The sequence below is a fragment of the Arctopsyche grandis genome, chromosome 13 (genome assembly GCF_051622035.1).
Source record: "Arctopsyche grandis isolate Sample6627 chromosome 13, ASM5162203v2, whole genome shotgun sequence".
In the NCBI taxonomy this organism is placed as follows: Eukaryota; Metazoa; Arthropoda; class Insecta; order Trichoptera; family Hydropsychidae; genus Arctopsyche; species Arctopsyche grandis.
Genome location: NC_135367.1, coordinates 14515637 through 14537632, shown reverse-complemented (window position 1 = coordinate 14537632; position 21996 = coordinate 14515637). Strand labels below are relative to the sequence as shown.

Here is a 21996-nt window from a genome sequence, read left to right as displayed (position 1 = left end):
TCAATACAAAAAGGATAATCTAATTTCATAATACTTAGTTCGTAGGATAGACATTCGCCTTTATCATAACAAAGAACATTTGATTAAAATATTTTCCCGGTATTCGGGATAAGAATTCTCCGAACATTCATTAAATTCCCGGGAATTTAGTTATTCCCTAGTATGTACATATGTATATATTTGGATGGATCCGACTTCTTATATCTACGTATTATTATATTTCATAACACAGAAAATGATTAGTGGTTGGCAATTAAGTAGAGAGAATTTTCACGTTGAAAATTTTATCACTTTCACAGTGACAAATACAGCTCGTGTCGGCAATTTCACAGTAGAGCCATTTATAAAGTGAGATTTAATTTTTTTTGGTTCTGGTTATAACAACTAAATTTCTGATGAAATATCATTTCAAAGATGTAATTTCTCAAGTCGTTAATTTATATCAATAAAATTATACATTCGTCAAGTAATCGAATTGTCTAATTTTTTTGTCAACGGCTTGGACCGTCTTTACTACAATATTTCGAACGGTACATCTTCCAATTGACAAGGAATCAATTGATGTAATCCAATTGTTCAAAGGACTCGTGGGTTTTTCTTTGAGTGCCGTTAATTGTCGTTTTCCACGGTCCCATTATTCAATTATTTAATTACACTAATCGACTTTGCACATTGATCCGACGAAAGATGCCACTACTTTTTTTTTTGAGATTTTCGCTTGAATTATTATTCTGGCTGTCGACGTTATCACTCGGTTAATTTTCCGCAATGCAGTCTCTGGCGTTTTCTTTTCTTTTTCCGGCATCCGAAAATAGCGGACTAACATGAAAAGGAAATTTCCACCGCTTTTCTCTCATATACGTCGCTACGCGACGCCGTGTATTATACATACCGCTTTTGACACATTGAACAATGTAGAAACGTACATATGTACATACATATGTAAGCTCTTAATATAGCCATTTTGCTTATCTTATTTGAATGTTTATTGTACTGTTTTTTGCGTCTGTTGTTTTATTGTTTACATTTGATCGCTTTTTTATCATCATTTGGTAAACTGCATGTAGAAAATTAAATTTTTATAATATTATTGTATCGTAGAGATTAGGAGATTGCTGCTCGTCGACCGCTGGCTTACTAGCGCTGATCACCCGATTCGCGCCAAATAGGCCTCGCCGAATGAAAAAACCGTATACAACAACCAATAAGGTCTCGCGATCCAACGACCAATGATCTCTCTTTGTGTTGAGAGTACACGCTGATATTATATGTATATGTACATAACGTGACTATACGTCCCATTTTCATCGGGACTGTCCCGTTTTTAGGTAGCGTATCCCGTTGTCCCCAAGCACAGCTTCGAGACGCCGAAATATCCCGTTTTCAAAAAGAGAGCAACCCACGGTAGCAATTTTTATGTCTGCCCGGCATTAATGCACCTATAAAAAGGGTCTTTTCTCATATGAATAAGTTGTGGACAAGCGAAACACAGTTGCAAGTCGCAGTTCTCGAAGCAATGCTAATTACCAAAGTAAATTTTATGAAATCCTGTCAACAATTTCATTACTATTTGAAATCAACACCAAAAATACTTTTTCAAGAAAATTTGTTCCTCAGAAAAATATAAGACCACATAAACTATTTATTTTCTCGTGTTCATTCCTGTTATTTTCATTAATAAATAATCTTAAATACACATATGTATGTTATGTATGTACATAAAACTAAAATACAACTATGGTTTTGACTAAAAATAAAGGCAGAATATTGCCTTCAATTTATTTAAGATTATCTAATTATTGTCCGATACCGCTAAAATTTACGGGAAGTGTGTGATTACCAATAATTATGTACATGCTTTAGCATCCTTTCTTCATTGATATCTGAACAATTATTACTTGCAAAGTATGAAATATCTAATATATAATTTCGAAAGAGACTTTGTATGTATGTATGTAAGGTTCGTTGTTAATTGCAAAAAAAACCAAAGTTTCTATGACGACGATTCAATATGGTTGAGTATTATTTTTTTTCGATTCAAATAAATGTAATAAAAAAAACAAATGAATATTTACTATTAGATTCGCCATGTTTAAGCTGTTTATATTACAAATACTGAGCGATGCCGGGTAAAACAACTAGTATATAATATTTTGAAAAATTGTTAAAATGTTATGGTGAATATAATATAATACATATGTACATATGTAAATAAGCCAATTGTCAAAAGCATGCCATGCACTGGCTAGATGCTCGCACGCTCACAGCATCCACAATGGTGCTGATTTACGAGTGATTTACCCATTACTTTTGTTCCTTATTGTTTTCATGAACACATGAACACAGAACGGAGTATGCGAGGATTGTAAAGATCTCGTACATTTACACATTATAAAATATAAATTATAAAATAATTTACAAATTATAAATAATAACAAAATATATTATAATAACATAAAATAATTTTACATATTATGAAATACTAGTGTTTTTACCCGGCTTCGCTCGGTATTTGTAATATAAACCGCTGAAATATGGCCAATCTAATAGTAAACATTTTATTTATTTGAATATTCATTTGTTTTTTTATTAAATTGAATGTCACGAATTCTACGAACCAAACAAATAAAGTCTCTTTCGATAGTATATATAATACATATGTACATATTAGATAATATAAAAAAATTGTATTTTAAACGTTTATTTCTCATAAACGAGAAGGAGCCAAAAATATCATTGTCATATTCGAATTTAATGGGTCAAACTTGGTGTAGATTGATTAGTCTTTGCTCCGGTAATTTTTTTTTTGTTGCTCAGTGTAATCAGTGGCAGTATTTGAACCAGTTTATTCGTATTTTTTCAATGTCTACGCTTTTTGTCAGCGTATTTGAATGTGACGTTTGACATTTTGGCAAAATCGAAATGGTTTTTTTTTTCATTTGAACCCGGTCCAAGTCGAATCTGCATGAATTTTTCAGCGAGCCGGCCGCGCTTATTACATCGGACAAATGTGCGTAGAAGCGTACACATGTACGGTTTCAGTGCTTTGATTACGACACGTACCCATATTTGTTCGTTCATGAATTATAATACAATAGTAGAGCAAAAGTTTCCGCCTTCATTAGGACGGTGACTTTGCATTATGAATGTCAACGTGAGCTATTTTCAAGCTCGTTACTGCGATCGATTATGAATTATGACATTGTTCGTTTGTTGTATAAATCGAGCAATCAATCGCATCTAACAGTAGGCAGATCGGATTACTGCGGTCTCTGGTGGCTACTGGTGCAGTGTCGAGTGCCAGTTGCATTGTTAACTCGTTGGTGACATCTTCCTCTTCGGTCGATTGATGTCGACTCGTGTTGCAATTTCTTACGTGCTGTTTGCCGCTCGGATCGTGTTTCACGGGTTTGTTTTCTTATTTGGGAAACGTGTGTGACTTTTTCTATGTATTACACATCCATATATAATATCTCTATGTATAATGGATAGTATGATTCACTAAGATTACGTTACATTTGGTTCAATCACTTTAATGTAGTCTTCTTTTGAACATATGTATGTGTACCAGTACATGTATTTACATACATATGTACCTACATACATGCATATGATGTCATTATTGCTTTTGCGGTTTTTATTGTGTGTATATTTATCCAGTATCTGTATAATGAACGTTTGTTCATACTTATGTACATAATCGTTATTTATTAGAATTGTATTTATTTTTTGTTTTTAATATTTTTTTCATCTGTGTGTTTTGGATATATTCCTGTACTGAAAAGTCTATTCTATTAATCAATACTAGATTTTTACGATTTTTTTATGTAATAATAGTTGTTGCTAACTAGGATTCATTTGATTTTTAAAATATTTTTATTTTCATATGTTATTTCCACACTATGTATGTATATGTATGTACATCATACATATGTATGTATGTTATGTTTTAATAGCTACTGATCCAGTGATATCTATTTTACCGGTCTCCGTGACGAGACAGAATGTTAAACGACAGAAAACGCAAATATCGGAAGGCAAAGATCGAAAATCGAAAGATCTTAAGTCGAAAGATAAAAAAAATGGTGCATGGTAAACGGTACATACTCACTTAATTTGCGCGAGCAGGATACAACAGGAACAAGAGGAACAGGCTTTTCCTCCCGTATTAATGTGCGCGCGCAGAATACGGGAGGAAAAGCCTGTTCCTCTTATTCCTGTTGTACCCTGCTCGCGCAAATTAAGTGAGTATGTACCGTTTACCATGCACCCTTTTTTTTTGATCTTTCGACTTAAGATCTTTCGATTTTCGATCTTTGCCTTCCGATATTTGCGTTTTCTGTCGTTTAACATTCTGTCTCGTCACGTAGAACCCTATTTTACGCATCATTTTTCCTGCTAGTATTTATAATGCTTGTGTATACAGCATAATAGGAAAAAATGCTTAAAAAACCCATTCAAAATGTTCAAAATACAATTTATACATATTTTATTTTTAAATAAAGATTAGTAAAGTCGACGATCGACAGCAATTGAGCCGTTTCAGTTCCAAAAACAATATTTCTGTTTGACTTTTGACACAAATTGTTACCAATCCTATTAATTGGATTTGTCCAGGATCTAGGAAAAGCAGAATAAACGTATTACTACAGGTTACCGGTATTTTTGAATATTGATAAACGCAAAACATTATATTAAATGTTTTGCGAGAAATTTCTCCAAATTAATAAAAGTGGACTTTTATACCACATTCAATTATAACGGCTCAAATAGTGTTTTGCTTTGTTTATACCTGAAGCGTAAAGAAATCTTGTCATTTTTTTTTTAACCATGTTACTAAGTATTACAGGCAAAGATCGGCGTTTGATGGATGTTTTTCGAACCGTGCTTTTTTGCTCTCTTGTTTTGAACACTAATGGAGTGGTCTATTGTCATTTGAAAAGCATCCATCCAAAGCTGAAGACTATTTATAGGATTGTCCCAATGCAATACATATGGCCAGATTTGTACATTAGTACTATATACATACATACATATTAATTTATAATATTAAATTTGAAATTAAATTCAAATAATGCTGACAAACAAGAATAGTTTGCCAATTTGTTTGGTACCGTTTCAACAATGAAATCAGATAAATTGAAAAATTTTGATTGGAAACGATTGACCTGGAGTCACAAATATCCAGGTCTGACCAGCAGCACTACTGATATACTCAGAAAAATTATTTTCAATCGAGGTCAGCTCATGGGATCGAACCCGGCGCTTCTCGACGCTCAGCAGAAGCTTAACGACCGAGCTATGCTGCTGGCTTTATGTAATCAATTTAGCGCCAATGTAGCGTAGCGGTCTTATAATATACCAATTGTATGTTCATATCATCGTGCGTCGTCAATTATCTGTTGTTTGGGGTTCGTTTTCATCTGAAATTTGTTGTCGATTGAAGTTATGCTATTTTTTGACGACTCTGATTTTGTAGTCTTGGTTTTTGTAAAAAAAACCTTTCTACACATATTCGTATTGTCGTTTTCTTCTTTCTGTGTATTATTCGAAGATACGTATATATTTTGAAGATTTCTCGTAAAAATTTCTCTGATTTTCTCCAGAGTATAACATTTTGCGGAATGAATCTGTTCGATCTAACGTATTGGTGATATCTCTCTTCAACCATCGTTCTATCTACGCCAACAGTGATGAGTGTCTTCAGGCTGTCAAACACCACATATTATTTTCGCTATACGATTATCTGGGTCGGACGGTAAATTGCTTGTCATAAATTGAAGATAATACCATTGGGATCCTAAAAATACATATCATCCTTATTTGTTTTCAAATTCGTACATTTCTTCATCTTCTGAAATTGTATTTAAGTACTGTTTTCTTTTTCATTTCGAATTTTTTTAAACAAAGTTTGACAGAGGATGAAAAAGCTTAGTCATCCCTAGCAATTTATCTTGTAAAGTTAGATGCTAGACGTAATGGCACTATATACATACATACATATATTATATTATATGTATATATACATATATGTATGTAGTCTTTATATACATTTTATTATAATCAAACTTGAAGGATTATCTTATTAGGAGCGGAATACAATTATTTGAAGTCCTTCGGTTTTTGAACGAAATATTGTAATTTTTTGGCACCATCAGAATTTTTAATTTTTCCTCGGCTTTTCCCGAGGGGTTGTACGGAGGCTGTGGCGGCGACGTAGTCATCATTAAATTACCGTTCGTTTCAATTTTCCTCTTCCACTTGAAATAATTGAATATTTTCTCTGCCTTTTCTTCTTGCCTCGTCGAGCGGAGTTAACCTCGGCAATGTCTCGAATTTTTTTCCCCGTCGACATTACGCTATTTTTCCATTTTCCTTCGCGGAATTATGGTGCTGACAGATCGTCGGCCATTACGCTCTCGTATTTTCCCGAACTGCGTAAAGTTCTCGGCTCTCGTTTTTCCTCCCTTATACGGTTCCTTTCGCCATTTTTCATTCGCTCGCGTTCTTTAGGGCGATTCGCAAAATTCGGCGGAAAATCTTCCTCGATGTATCTGTCGATTGGTGTAATTATTTGGGGCAAAACGATTGACGTCAAATGCGCTAAAATCGGCAGTCAATATTGCCGTTGCGTAACATTGCGGAGAAAATATCACTTTAATCCATTTTCTGAATAATGTGATACATACATATGTAGTTTTAAATATAGATATATAAATACATATACAAAACATGTAGACTAGGCATTTATCTTATTATACATACATAGATGACGGTTCAAAGGAAAATTAATGTTTCATATAAAGGTACGTGTGTATATATAGGTACATATACATATACATACATATATGTAAAATAACGATTGGAAAAAACACATAATTCTATGTATGTACATATATATGTATGAACATACATATGTATTTATAAATACCTTAATAATCATTCGATTAATAGAATAATTTAATGATGGAATAATTTAATGGTTTATTGTATATTTTTACAAATTTTTTTTATTGCTTTCCTTTTTAAACCTTGTAATCTCAATGGGCCAGTTTATCGGCCATTCACTTACATATCTTAACTGCGAACCGTTTTTTGTGAGTAAAAGCATTCTGCATATTATCCATGTCGAGAAAACCAGATATCGATTTTCAAGTATGTTATTTTACATACTATGTACATACGTATGTATGTCCAAAAAATAATTTGACAGCAATTCATTTTTATTTTCATTTATTTGCTTTACAACCTATGTACATACAATAAATATATAAATATTACTTATTACACTATATATCATCACAAAATAGTTGATACCCAAAAATGAATATTAGCTGAGATAAATAATAAAATAAAGACTACCCCTTTTTCTTCGCATGTGTTTACTTCTCAAAATAGCTTGGGAATAAAAGGGCTAAAATGCAAATTATTGGAAAATTTCTATTTTCAAACATTTTTGCTGATTCAATCCAAACAGCATTTGTTGAAATTCACTTCATCAGTTTTTGTTTTTTTAATCTCTCTTAAACATGCGATTGTTTCTGGTGAGCATTGACATTCCATCGATGTCTCATGTAGAACAGTTTTAATTTCAGCATTTTTAATTTCAACAACAATATAATATATTTAATTATAAAATCGTGTGCGATGTCATCCATTACAATTTAATGAATTTATTATTGTTTGTTTTGTTGTATTATGTACATGAGAAATTTACATACTTCTGGAACTTTGTATTACTCAGTATGTAATTGAATTTTGAGTCTATGTATGTAGGTACATATGTATGTATGTATGTATGTATGTTTACCGCGATGCGATGTACGCTTTAAATTTCTCCGGAGATTAAATTTTGAAATTCTTCGTGTTTTGCCAGATATTATCTCCCATAATCCCGCTACTATACATATTATATATTTATATTTATATACCTTAAATTGGTCACGTCATCCACTGGCATTGTGTAATGAAATTTATCTCATTTTCATTCCGATTTCAGCTGAACACTCGTCGTCATATAAATTAGGTTTAATTTATTAAATATGTTAAATCTTGCCTTCGCGATTTACATATGTCCAACTTAAATTGGGTTCGTAAGCAGTGGAGTGCCGTGGAAATCTCCTTGTTTTTGTCGCACAGCCTTGCTTAAGCGTGCGAAAGCAGGATACAAGGGGACTAGGTGTCGTCATACCGAGTCCCCTTGTATCCTGCTCGCGCACACGTAAGTAAAGCTGTGTGACAAAAACAGAGTGGTTTTCACGGCACGCCACTCTTTGCAAGTAGTATTTCGCAAACTTCTAGGGTGGTTACGCAATTGTACAAATCGGTGGTTGCGTTAATGCTAACCACCGAAAGGTTCCTAGGTTTGAGCCGTAGGTTGAACCCTAGGTTGACCTCGATTGAAAATAGTTTATTCGGGAGTATTTCTGTAGTGCTGCTGATTTCAAATTTATATTCTATAAATGTATATATCTGGATGTTAATGCCATAAGTGTCACTCAGTGGCAACCTGTGATGGCATCATGGTAAACTAGAAATTTAATTAAAAAAAAAAAAAATTACATTCCTTCATTGCTCCACTTGATACCATTTTAGTATCTCTCATGCCAATTACTATTTCAATCCATTATACGTGCACATATGTATCTGCTACCTTTATCACAATAAAGAAGATATTATATTTTTAACTAATTTATTAAAACTGTTATCGGTATGAAATATTGTTTTCTATTACTAACATGCATAATAGTTTAGATGAAGAGAATTTTCCATATTGCCCCAACATTCCACATTCTTGTTCCATATTGCCCCAACATCATAGTATTTTCTAAGTATTTCATCAACGAAATATTTAAATTTAATTTATGTTAACATCTTTACAGTTCAATATATGTATACATATCTTCTTCTTGTTAATGCCTTGTCCGCATCCGGACGTTGGAGACCACCTCGTCGATTATTTGAATATATCCGCATCGGTCTTCAGCGGCTCGGAACAGCTCTTCGGCGCTCATATCGGTCCACATGCGCATGTTTCGAAGCCAAGATAACTTTTTCCTGCCAATCCATTTTTTTTCTTCTATTTTCCCCATGGTTATCAAACGGAGAAATTCGTATTTTGGACCCCGTATCATGTGTCCGAGGTACTCCATCTTTCTCCGCTTGATGACAGAAACAAGTTCCCTGCCTCTCCCCATCATGCCGAGGACAGCTTCGTTTGATATCTTTTTGGTCCACGGAATCTTCAGCATACGCCTATAGACCCACATCTCAAAAGCTTCAATGCGGCTGATCATCTTGGTTTTCAGAGTCCACGTCTCACATCCGTGTAGTAATACTGTCCAGACGTAGCGCTTCGCGAATCTCAACCGCGTATGAAGATTGAGATGCTTGTTTGTAAGCGCCGCCTTCATTTTTACAAATGCTGTTCTAGCCATCTCGATGCGGATTCTTAGATCTTCATCTGGGTCCATCTCTCATATATGTATACATATACATATATGGATAATTGAATTGAAGTCGAATCAATGAGGGTATGGATAACGTACATATTTAGCAATTCAACAGAATACGTAACCTTCTGTTTTTTTCCCTTTTTTTACCACGATCAAAAGGTCAGTTCGATCAGAATACTGTGACCCCCCTAAAAATTAACCATGGCCGTCGTATTATACATAATAGTATTATATTCATCATGACCTTTTTCTGCCGTGTTTGTATAGAGTTTGAAAGCAGACACGCAAACTTATGGGGAGTCATTTTGCGAGGAAAATTTATGCATAGTGTTTTTCCAATACGTTTCGAAAATATTGTTTGGAATTCGATACCGTTCGGTGAATATTTGATACTGTATTTTTTGTTCCGTTGCCTCCTTTAAAATGTGTAGAACAGGTTCTGGAAGGGCTCGTCGGTCATTTACCTTTCGTTTTGTATCGCTCTGATATGTAAATCAGTTTTTTTTCGTTTCGCAAAATTTCACATGCGTATCTTCAAAATGAATATCATTTTGTCTTTTTCTTGTGAGTGAGGCGCGTGCAGTGTGGCGCGACGCGATGCGAACAGTCATTGACGAGTAAGACTACAATCATAGTTATGGTACAGACGCGACGCGATGTGACATAATCAGGAAACGAGGAGTTGTCATAATTTTCATCTCTGATGTGATTTGGTTTTTTGAGTTTTTGAAATACCCTTATCACGTCGTTTTGTTTCGCTTACTTTGTATCTATTGCTACGATTGTGCATATACATATATATTTATATATTCGACAGATATATTCCGTGATTGATCCAGACTGAATAAAATAAAAGGCAATAAATTAAATGGCCAGTACTATATTATTAAGTGTCAGTATAAATAACAAATGGACAGCATAAAAAATCTGACGTACATTCGCCAGAACAAATACCAATACTACTTGGATGGATCGTACCAATCTTGTGTTGATACCAATCAAAAATTAATACTGGCCATTCGTCAAAATAAAACTTAGGATTTAACTGACAATTTTTATATTTAAATACTGACCATTTATTATAAATACTGACCAATAACTGAATACTATATATACTGAGGTTTTTTATTTATACTGACCACTTGTATACTGAAAGATGGATACTGGCGGTTTAATATAAATACTGGTCTCTTTATATAAATACCGATCTTTCATAATTAAATACCAACAAAAATAGGCTAAAATACTTGTGTAGTAAAATACAAACCAAAATGAAATACCTCTAGTACTAATCGCTGCGTCTTACATCTCGGAAAACCCTCTACACGTCCACGCTACGGTATTAATCAAGGCTATGGAGTAGTCAAAAAACACGGCTTTGATTGTGAAGTTTCCCAAAATCTAACTACGGCTCCGATTTAAGAATTTAAACATGCAAAAATTTTCTTTTTCCCAAGTTTTCTCCATTTTTTCCAATTAGGCTTATTTTCGAATATTTCTGAAGTACTTACATATATGTATGTATGTACATAGTGCCACATACAAAATGAACTGATATTTTATTTTATTTTTCATTAAGACATACATACATACGTCATTTATTACTGTTTACATAATTTATTACTGTACATCATTTATTAATGTACATCATTTATTCCTGTACATCATTTATTACTGTTTACCGGTAGTGGGTTTTGGGTTCAAATTTGGGCCGGAATTGAGGAATCATTTGTTTATATATACATACATACATATATGCTGCTGGTGAGATTTGGATAGTTATTAAAACCCAGATCAACCGTCTCCAGCTATAATTTGCTGATTTATCTAGCTTAATGACGCCAATATATTGTAATGCTTACTATTTATATACAAAAAATTGACCATGTGTCGCCTTGGGGCAACCTGTCCTGGTACATATGGTAGAAATGTATGTACAATAAAATAAAATAATAAAATGTATGCATTTAGCGTAACGAATTTGTCAAATATGTATCGGAATCTCTTCATTTTGAACCAAATATGAGAAATATAAAATGATAGATACACTGTGTCTCAGGTCTGCATATGCGTATGTACATACATACATACATATGTATATTGGGTATTGATGATACACTATTAGTATATATAACATTATTAAGTAAAAAATTAAATGAGATTTAAAGGTGAAATTGGAGTCGGAGTCGCTCGAATTTATAACGACGGTGACTCCAGAAATCCACGAGTCCAAAACTCCGACTCCGATAAGTTTTGCACAGTTTGAGAGGTGGTGGCAGTGACGTGCGACATACTTTTCTACGTCGATATGTAAATCACTTTTGTCAACTGATCGCGTTGCGCAGTCATTGCGAATGCTTCACTGGGAAAATTTAAATACTGATCCGAAGAAGAGAAAGTTTTTACTTGATAATATTTAAACATATAAAGTTCCAAGCGTGCTCACGTCGCAAATTTCGCATGATTGATTAATTTATAATTTGATGTTATGAAAGGTGTGCGTATCATCATCATCATCACCATCGTAATAACAACTGTGTGATTTATTACCATGGCACTTGTGACGCGTCTTGTTATCTTCACAATCCGGCACAACAGATCCATAGTGTTTGTCTACTATCGTTTCATCCTTGAAAATTACTTTTCGTAATTGTAATTGAATTTCCTCGAAGCTAAGTGACATTACTCGGGATTAAATTTAGCGTCTATTGAAAAAATATATGTGTTGTTTACGTAAATATACGAAAATCATATTTTTTACGGGTAATGAAGAGTCATTTACTAATTTATGTTGTGGAAAAAAATTAATCAAGGTTAGGCTATTCAATGAAAAAATATACTGGCTTATTTAGCGCTTAATTGAGGGAAATCGTTTTTGTTAGTAAATCGAAGCAAAATTTTTAAAAAATCTTATAAGAAAAAGTTGCGCCCGGGGCAAAATTTTAAATTTGGCGCCCCTCCCAAATAAAGATCATTTTAAACTTTTTTAATATAAACATTATAGTAAAAAATTAAAGTGTTTATAGTTTGTTGTTAAATTAAATCTATTAATCAATCAAAGTACCTACTATGTAGTTTTTATCTTAGTACAAAATTCGGGAATTTTTCGTATTCATAATAGCAAAAAATATATATTTTTGACTTTAATTGGCTAAATATAATATGTAGTTGATTATACGTATTTTAAAGCAATAAAAATCAACCATTAACTCGGTTTTAAGGTACAGATGAGATCAGATGTTTGGTTGGAATTTCAATTCTATTTCCACCATTATTTTTTTTATATACTGATGTTTCACCGTTATTTCTGAAATTTGAGGTGTGACAGTATTGTCAACAATTATTGATCACAAACAGGAGAATAAGAGAGGTATTTGTTTGGTGTGAGATACGCAGTTAAAATGGTTTTTAAACATTTTCGAAGATGTTTTTATATAGGTTCTATCTTGAGTTTTCATCTTAATTTTCTTTCATCTTAACAATTTTGTTTTCTCGTCTTAATTTTGCAGAACCATTGGTAGGAAAGAGAGACCTTTGACTATTGAATTTTCACGGCTAATGTCGCGAAGTTCATTTTCTTACGCAACAAAGTTGTTTGTTCGCAATGTTATGCTAGCGTGTTCTTTTTTCAACCCTTTCTTGCGTGTTTTCGGCAAGGACGTTCGTGACGATGTCGTTTTAAGCATTCGCAGTAATTGCCTGAATTGGATAATTGCTGAAGCTTGTTCACAAAATATAAATTATATTTCGGATGTCGAACGTCTTCCACTCGGTCGGAGATAATCTCTTTAATATGTTTTCAGCAGCGCGTCTTAATCTGTGGCCCACGAACCCTTTGACAAAATCACACGCGGACTTAACGCGGATTAAATTTAGATATATGTAACTGTTGCTCTATTTTTGATCAAGCGAGAGTAAAATGATGCTTTTAAAAATATATTTACGCATCTGACTTACTACATTTAGTTTCAAATCTCTAATGCGCCTTTTTTTATATTTTTCTTCTGTTGAATTCATGATCAATTTATGAGCAAATTTTTTTGTACCATTTTTTTAAAAGTGATTAGAAGTAAGGGTTATGAGTTTGAAGAGGTCTCTTAAGGGACACGTGACGTCCCATAACACTGAGTGGTATGGGACGTCACGTGTCCTTGGCTGGCAGCTGGGACCGTAAACAGTGAGTGTTCCCCAAACTGAATTCGGGTGTATTTGCACGTGCAGAATGCATATGTTTGGGAGGTCGCATGTACATACATATATGCATATGCATATGCAACCGAAAAGTTTTTTCTATATTTCTTCAAATTTGGGATTCACCGTTGTCGATTACTGTGAAGCAAAGATAAATACAAGAATAATATATCACCGAAAACTCTAGGGGGTGATTTTTGGGACTGTGCAACTGTATATGGGCTAGGGGTGCTGCGTTTTTTTCGCATGTTTAAAATTATCCAAAAAAAAAAAACAACTTGTACCAATCAGTATGTTTTTTCCCTAATAGTATCTCTGTTTCTGAGAGTTCTGTGGAATAAGAATAATCCCTTACTTACATCGAATTATACGGAAGATTGACCTCGCTTTTCGTACTCATTACTTTTATCTTCATCATTTAGATACAAAGTTATTTTTTTGTCGAAATCAAATTTACGAAGGTCACTAAGAAAATTAATAGATCTGTTTTTTTTATGAGGAAATCAAGCTACACTTATCTACTATCATCACTGTTTATGTGTTACTATGCAACCGTAATCATAAGTATAGTATGATCGATAAAAATGATCGCAAATCAGATGATAGCATAAGTACAGAGCTCAAAGGCACTCAAACTAGAATCTAACGGATTCGTGTATTGGCACATGGTATGTAAGTAATTTGATATTGTATGTTATGTTTCCTTGTTTAGTGTTTAACATGTCATTAAATTGTGTAATGTAAAATCGGCGATCATAAGCTTTGCAATTCCAAGCAATAAAGTCGCATACGTCATGTACGATCTTATGTACATGGATACAGTGTCGTTTGATAAAATTTATAATTACAATACACGTGTTATGTACATACATTACGAGTGTATTATTATGATTTCGATCCCTATCAATTTCGGACAATGTGCATTGAAAACGACAATTGATAACTTGGTTTTATTAAATAAACGAAAATAAAAAATATTTAACAATTTTTATTACAAAGTTGATCAATCAATACTTTATTTATGCAGTAAAATATTATGTCGTGTATTATTTCGGGCCATGTTGGCAAAATAATATGAAGCAAATTTAGGTCATATTCTTGATTTAATATGCACGCATTGTTCTGATTAAGTGATGACCCAATATAACGAAATCTATTGTATTTTTTTTGTTTAAATATGTTATTATTCTTTGTTATCAAATACGATGCCTATCATTTGTGTGAAGGCAGATAGATAGATGCATAGATCTGTTTGGAAAACCATTTTTTTCCAATCACATGGAATTTATTTTTAGAGCTCTTAATTTAAAATTAAGTAAATAGATAAATGAAAAATACATATTGGGTTCTTAGTTACATATGACTCAATCAACATAATTCATCAAATGGATGCTATCTAAACTTGTGAGATATCGATATGTACCTTATCTTCACACATTTTTTTTTTTGTAAAAGTTTTTAGTACATCTTCATACTTAATGTGGCAGGACTACGTTTCCACTCGTCTCTGTTTTCAGGTTCCATTCTAGCACCTATTTTGTCCATATTTCGGCCAATCTTCGCCAATTACCATTTTAACCTCTTCATTACCTTCACTATATCCACTACCCATGTCGCATCAAGGCATACATACATAGTTGAAATTAGATGTTTTATAACGAGTGATTTTATTTTTTGTTTTTTGATTAAAATACTTATTCATGAGTATTTTAACTTTATCTATAAACGTAGTAACAATATATGAAGTTTTGTAATCATGCGAAAATTCGAACCTGAGACTGATTCGAACTCGGAATCGATCACTGATCACGTTTTCATGATATAGAAAAAATGTGTGTGTCTGTGTATTTTGGGGCATTTTTTGACCACTGTTCGTCCTATAGAACTGAAAGTTAGTATCGGTGATATTTATTGAAGTTCAAATATTTTATTTAAGAAAAATTTCTGATCTATTACGTTAGATCATCTGTCATGTCAGTGCATTTGTAATTTATAAAAAAACAAGCACTCAAAGTTGGCGTCGCATTCGTTGTTTACATCTAACTCTTTTGATGCCGACGTCAAGTTTCTAATTCTGTTCAGCTGAAAATAGCCGTAAAAATGCGTCCAAAAAACCGAAATGTAAATCCGGTCTTGCTGCGAATAGAAATTTAAATATCTGAAATTAATTAGAATCCAACAAATTTAATCATACATACATAAGTATTTATTTATTAATTAACAATAATACAAACCTTGTCATTTGTTGGCAATGCGACGCTTTCGCAACATATTAAATTCGCGGTCGTTTTACATTTCGTTTCTAATATAATCAAATGTTAATAATCGACGATTAATTATCCGAGGTTGCGACATTGAAACAGTTTGACAATCGGAGGGGCTCGGGCCAACGTTCGTTCACGAATCGAGTGAACCCGAACGCATTGTCAGAGATTATCAATTTTTTTTTAATTGCTTAAATCCTTATGAAAATATTTGTTTATACACGTATAGATAGATATACGCATGATTAGATATGACATACATACATATTTACGTTAGAACGTTTCGTATACAATAATGGGGACTGTTTTCAAGGTGTATTGCTGTTAACCTTATGCGCGCTCGTCTACTCGGTTTATCGAACTCGAATGTTTTGCTTTCCAATCGGCCAATGTCAATATTGCATTTGCAAATATAGACAATCGATCAAAATGTGAATTTCATTTGTGCAAATTTTCGCTGTTTTAATATTCATAATACATATGTATATGACTTTCAAATTTTATTTTATTGTATTTATATATGTATTGATTGAATGCTCTGTTTTCTGCTAGTATTTTGAAATAGATGCCTATTTTATTCATCAACCTTGATTTTATTGATAACCTTGCGAGAGTTTATGGACCTTTCAGATTTCTTGATATAATGGATTAAGTAGAAGTCCTGATGACACGTGTTGCTTATTTTTCAAAAGTGTCCCGAAAACTCAAATTATTGTTTTTTTTTCATTTTTGTAACCAAGTACATATTTCCATAGATGGTGCTCATTTTTTTTGTGCTCAACTATTGTAAGTTTTGTGAAAAAATATTGTATAGTAAAAGTATCGAAAAAAACCCGTGAGAAGCTAGCATACTAGGTGAGTTAATGTGCGACTCACGGGTGAGTCGCTGACGTACAAAGGGCTAAATAGCATTGAAAATATAAAACGATTCTTATTTTTTTTCTGCTTTAAAATATATATGTACTCAAGTGTACGTATTATATTATATTTATAGATGCATGTGCTATGGTAAACGGATTATTTCGCACATTGCAATCGCGCACACGACAATTTTTGCCACGAAAATCGCGAATACGGAATATCTGGCACTTGAGTACTTGTTCAGGTGCCTGGATGGATGGATGGATTTTTCAGGTGCCACATGTTCCATGATCGAGATTTTAGTGACGTGACGGTCACTTTGTGTAGGATAATCACCGAACCATGTACTTATAAATAAGCATTTCTATACTTTATTGCTTTCTCCAAAATCACCATCACACTGCTTTCTCCATAATCACTAAAAATATTTTACATCTATTGTATTTTTTGATTGAAAAAATATATTACAACTTTTGAAGGTACCTACAGATAAAAATTCTTAAGCCTTATACTTATATTTGAAGTAAATATGTACATATGTAGATTATAAGATTTTCGAATGTATCTGGATATATGTAATTTTAAAATAATCATAATTTTGGTAATTGCGTGATTTTTTGCTGATTTGGCCCTTTGCACGAAATAATTTCCTGACGACTGACATAGGTATATGTATATATTTTGTAACTAAAACTTCTCAGACATTTTTGATATTTGACCTTTTAGAATCAATTAATCATATGTATATGTGTTTGTTTAGTTAAAAAATGCTAATTAGACTTTAACGATCATTTTTATCATCCAATTAAAATAAGTAAGTCAAAGGCAGCTAGATAGCGAATTGACGACTCATCCTTTTTTTACCAGCTCAGCGTTTAGTTAAACGATAACTGTTGTCAAAGGTCATGGTGTGTTTAATTTAGAATTAAATATCAGCTATTATAGCAGATCAAAAAAATTTAATCAAATTAATTCTGCCGAAATTGATTCTTATGCTACGCACCAGAACGTTGTAAATTCGATCCGAAAAAATTTTTACTGCTCAGATAAAAGTTTAAATGAAATTTTCGTTCACACGAAACATTCGAGTACAAACAACGTTTTATTATGTAGGATCGGATTTAACGAACGGTCAGTTAGTAGAGTATTGATTGGCGTTTATGAGAGTCGGAAAAACAACCGCTGTATTTGTATGTATATATGCACATATGTATACAAAATCGCGGTTACGTAAAAATAGTATGAGTGAAAATCGTAGGTGTGGGTAGAGATTTTGCCTACCCCTGGCTGTTTGCCAATTTCGATATGTCCTTGACCCCCCTGCCTTTAACTTTGGTGCCACCCCTATATTTTTAGCAGTCCCGTTCAAACTGTATCTATTCATTGTTTTATATATAAATTGCTAGACTATTTTTGGTCCTATTATGAAAATTTCAAAAGGCTTTCAATTTATTGAAATAAATATACATACACAGTATCAGAGCCGATAAACTGTTCGAAGTAAAATAGGAGTATATTAAAGGGCTTATGAAAATACAACTGTGCACTGAACAGGTACAAGGGTGAAAAAACATCCGTTACATGATAGGATGCAAAATAATTCGGTGATCATTTTTTTCTGTACTACTTTATTTTAGACCTCTCAAGAACTATTTTTCGAAAGCTAGTCAAGTATCGATTGTATAAAAAAAACTAAAATATCTTTGGAACAATTTTCTTGAGTCGGTTAATATTTTCGTTCCTCGATTATTTTATTATTATATGTATATTATAATATTTCCACGTTATACTGAAATTTTAATACGTACTAAATTGAATATCCTCTTTTTGAGGTACTATTATTGTTATTCGTTATTATTATGTTCCTCTTTTAAAAGGCTTTCTTCTTTCATAACGCTACAAAGGCAGCTGTCGCCCTCAATGAATAAAGAGAGGAGCCATTTTGTGTGACAACACCGTTTATTATAATCATCGCTCATTATAATGTGCGTATAGAGGGAAATTTAAACGACTAATTTAGACTGTACACACAGAGTGTGAATAGTCGTAATTAGTTATTACATATTAACCAGCAGCATAGATCAGTGGTTAGCGTGTAATGCTTTCAATTGTGTGGTCACGGGTTCAGTCCCTGGCTTTGTAGTGCTGGACCTTGGACATGTGATTCCAAGGTCGGTCGTTTCCTATTAGAGTTTGCCAATTTATCTTATTTCATCGAAACGGTTCCAACAAATTGGCAACCCTGTCCTATTTCTCGCGAAATTCGAATTTATAGCATCTCGAATTTTCTGATTTTTAAAAAATGCTGCTGCTGTGATTGTTAATCATTTTTTGTAATTGACCTTGAATATTACTTATGTACAGATGTTGTGTAAAATAAAAAATAAATGGGTGTATACAGAGAAATGTTATAATTAGAGGTAGGATAGCCAAGGTGCCGCTTATTGTTCAATTGTTGTAAATGCTTTGTAAAAAAGGTTCGGCAAACCTTTAACAATGCATTTACAACATTTGAACAATAAACGGCACCTTGGTTATCCGGCCTTTAGTTATAATAATAGAAGTGGCTTAGGCGTTATATTGTTGTCAAGTGACGATTGTCCACAGACATTCCTAAATAATTTTAACATCAGTCGTATTTGATGCTTGGTGGTCGACGTATGTATGTCGGATAAAAACTTCTTTGGGCAAGGGCAATGGGCAAGTGCATCGTTAAAAATTGCACGATGCATTCAAAAACACACGATAAACAACATGGGATACATTTTTATAAGTAAATTGATAATTTAAGTAACATATTATTCAATTAACACTGTATATGAAAGTTGTAATGAAAGCGTCATGGCGACAGCTAGCATTCGGCAATAGCATACGCATACGCGTACAATATTGCGTAGTTATGGAAACGGAACGCGTGTTATTGAAACAAGAAATATATTCGAAAGGGCGCTTCTATTATTATAACATTTCTCTGGGTGTGTATGTATCTTTATAAATAAATATCAAACATATAGAGAAATAATAAATCGTTTTGTTGAAAATTTTTTACTTGATTTCAACAATGAAATATGCGGTGGTTTATTTATATTTGACGGCAAAGTGCGGTAATTTTACATAAAATGGAATGGAAAAAAATATATAATGCCGGATGCAAAATTGTGGGTTTCATTAAAAAAAAATCGTAATTAACACAACAAACTTCTTTTGTTTTATTTGAAATTTAAATTATTTTCTGTTCATTATTTTTTTTTCAAATTAACGTTTATTAATAATGTGCTATTACTATTATAATATTTGCAATTTTGTAATTAATTATTTCTAAGTGTACGGTTCTACCCAGGCAGCAATTTTTATGATAACATTATTAAGAATATAAAGGTTGCCTTATTAAAAACAAAAGCAGATATTTTAGTTTAAATTTGAAACTGGTTAGTCAAACAGTGTTAAAATGTATATCCATTTTGCTGAATTACCCGGCGTTATTCAGGTCATACATTCCAAATTTGGTGATTCTAAATTGTATAATATGTACATAGATTTGTATAGCGCACCAACAAACAAACATTCAACTTTATACAATAGATTATTGCGTGCATGACACAATTGGTACTATCAAAATCTTATCCACAAAAATCATCGTTTCTTCTCCCCCCCCCCCCCCTTAGATGGCAATAGGAAACTTAATCATAATATTATATGTTACAGAAAGTAATGTCATAATGTGGTAAATGTTTGGCATTGTGAAACAGCTATGTATGTATGTATGTTTGAAACCAAATGTTTGTATAATTATGTTATTGAAATATGTAATTTGGGTTATTTATTATATAACGCAATGAAAACAATATAAACACCTTGGATTTACGTCTGTCGCACATGTGCAAAAAAACTCTCTTCTCACTAGTTATTACCGGTATCATTTCGCTATCTAACAAGGACATTGCGATATAATACATATATAACATGATATTTGACAAAAAATATTTTAATCATAATTTAACGCAGAAGATAAGAAGATAAAATCTCGGATATATGATATTTTCTTATTTTATATACCTCCAATTGTGATTAATACATGATTTAATACTTTATAATGTAATTTTCAGTTATTTAAGCATTGATACAAAGAAAAAAAATATTTCCATATCATATCAATACATATGTATTTCCATATAATGTATTGATTCGTCTTGGGATTTTGTTACATATGTACATATTGGTGTTGTTGTCATTTGACATGTAGTAATTACTGTTATCATTTTAGCCATTTGATACACGAACTCTGCAGGAGGTCTTGATTTCCAAACAATTAAACTCTTTACAAAAAAATCTATTGGAAAATATGATATGATATAGCAAAAAAAATTTTAGTACAATTATATTCATTATTTGTTTCCGTTGGAGGTAATATTATATAATGTTATACAAGTACTATCGAAAGTGTTCAGACATAAATGGAAGGCTTTGATGCGATAAATATTCAATTTTGATTTGACTTTTTTTTACTAAACTCTAACAATAAAGATTTTCAACTTGGGATCTTTTAATCTGAATGAACTGAAAAACATACAAATTTACTGTACTCAGAACCTAAGTAGAAGTAACGATTGCACCACTTGATTTACGATTTTTGAGGAAACAGTCAATTCATCGAGTAGCACGTAAACATAGATAGGATATAATAAATAACCCTATGGTTATCCTACGATAAACCTCTTAAAGTTTGAGATCAACACTCATCTGAAAGGTCACACTTTTTTATCGGACTTTTTTCAAATAGAGTGGTTAAAGTACGGAATAGTTTACTAAATCAATTACACCGAGCAACACAAAATCACGTTTTTTTATCTGAGATTATACAATAAAAATTAATAATAAATAATAATAATAAAAAAACAAACAAAAAGGAAAATTAAAAAACAAACCCTTTAGGAATTCATTATGTTTATTATGTATTTATTTGAATTACTAATAACACTTAGCAACAAAAGAAAATACCGGAGCGGAGATAAATCAATATTTACTAAGCTTGATTCACTGGGTTCGAATATGACAATGATTTTGGTTGGTTTGCGCTGGTTTAAGAGATATAACCTTTTAAAAATGTGCGATTTTTATAGATTTTTGGCTTTTGCAGTCTTTAATTCAAAATCTAGTATTGCTGTGCCAAAAGTGATTATTGGAATCAACAGTCAAATGTTTTTTTTTTATATTGATTGTGACTT

At 32.4% G+C, this 21996-nt stretch overlaps 1 protein-coding gene across 2 annotated transcripts in view; it reads left to right on the top strand.

Moving 5' to 3' along the window:
• LOC143921252 (monocarboxylate transporter 9-like) overlaps positions 1-21996 on the top strand; it is a 56318-nt gene that overhangs the window by 15916 nt on the left and 18406 nt on the right. The gene's annotated exons all lie outside the window — the stretch shown is intronic.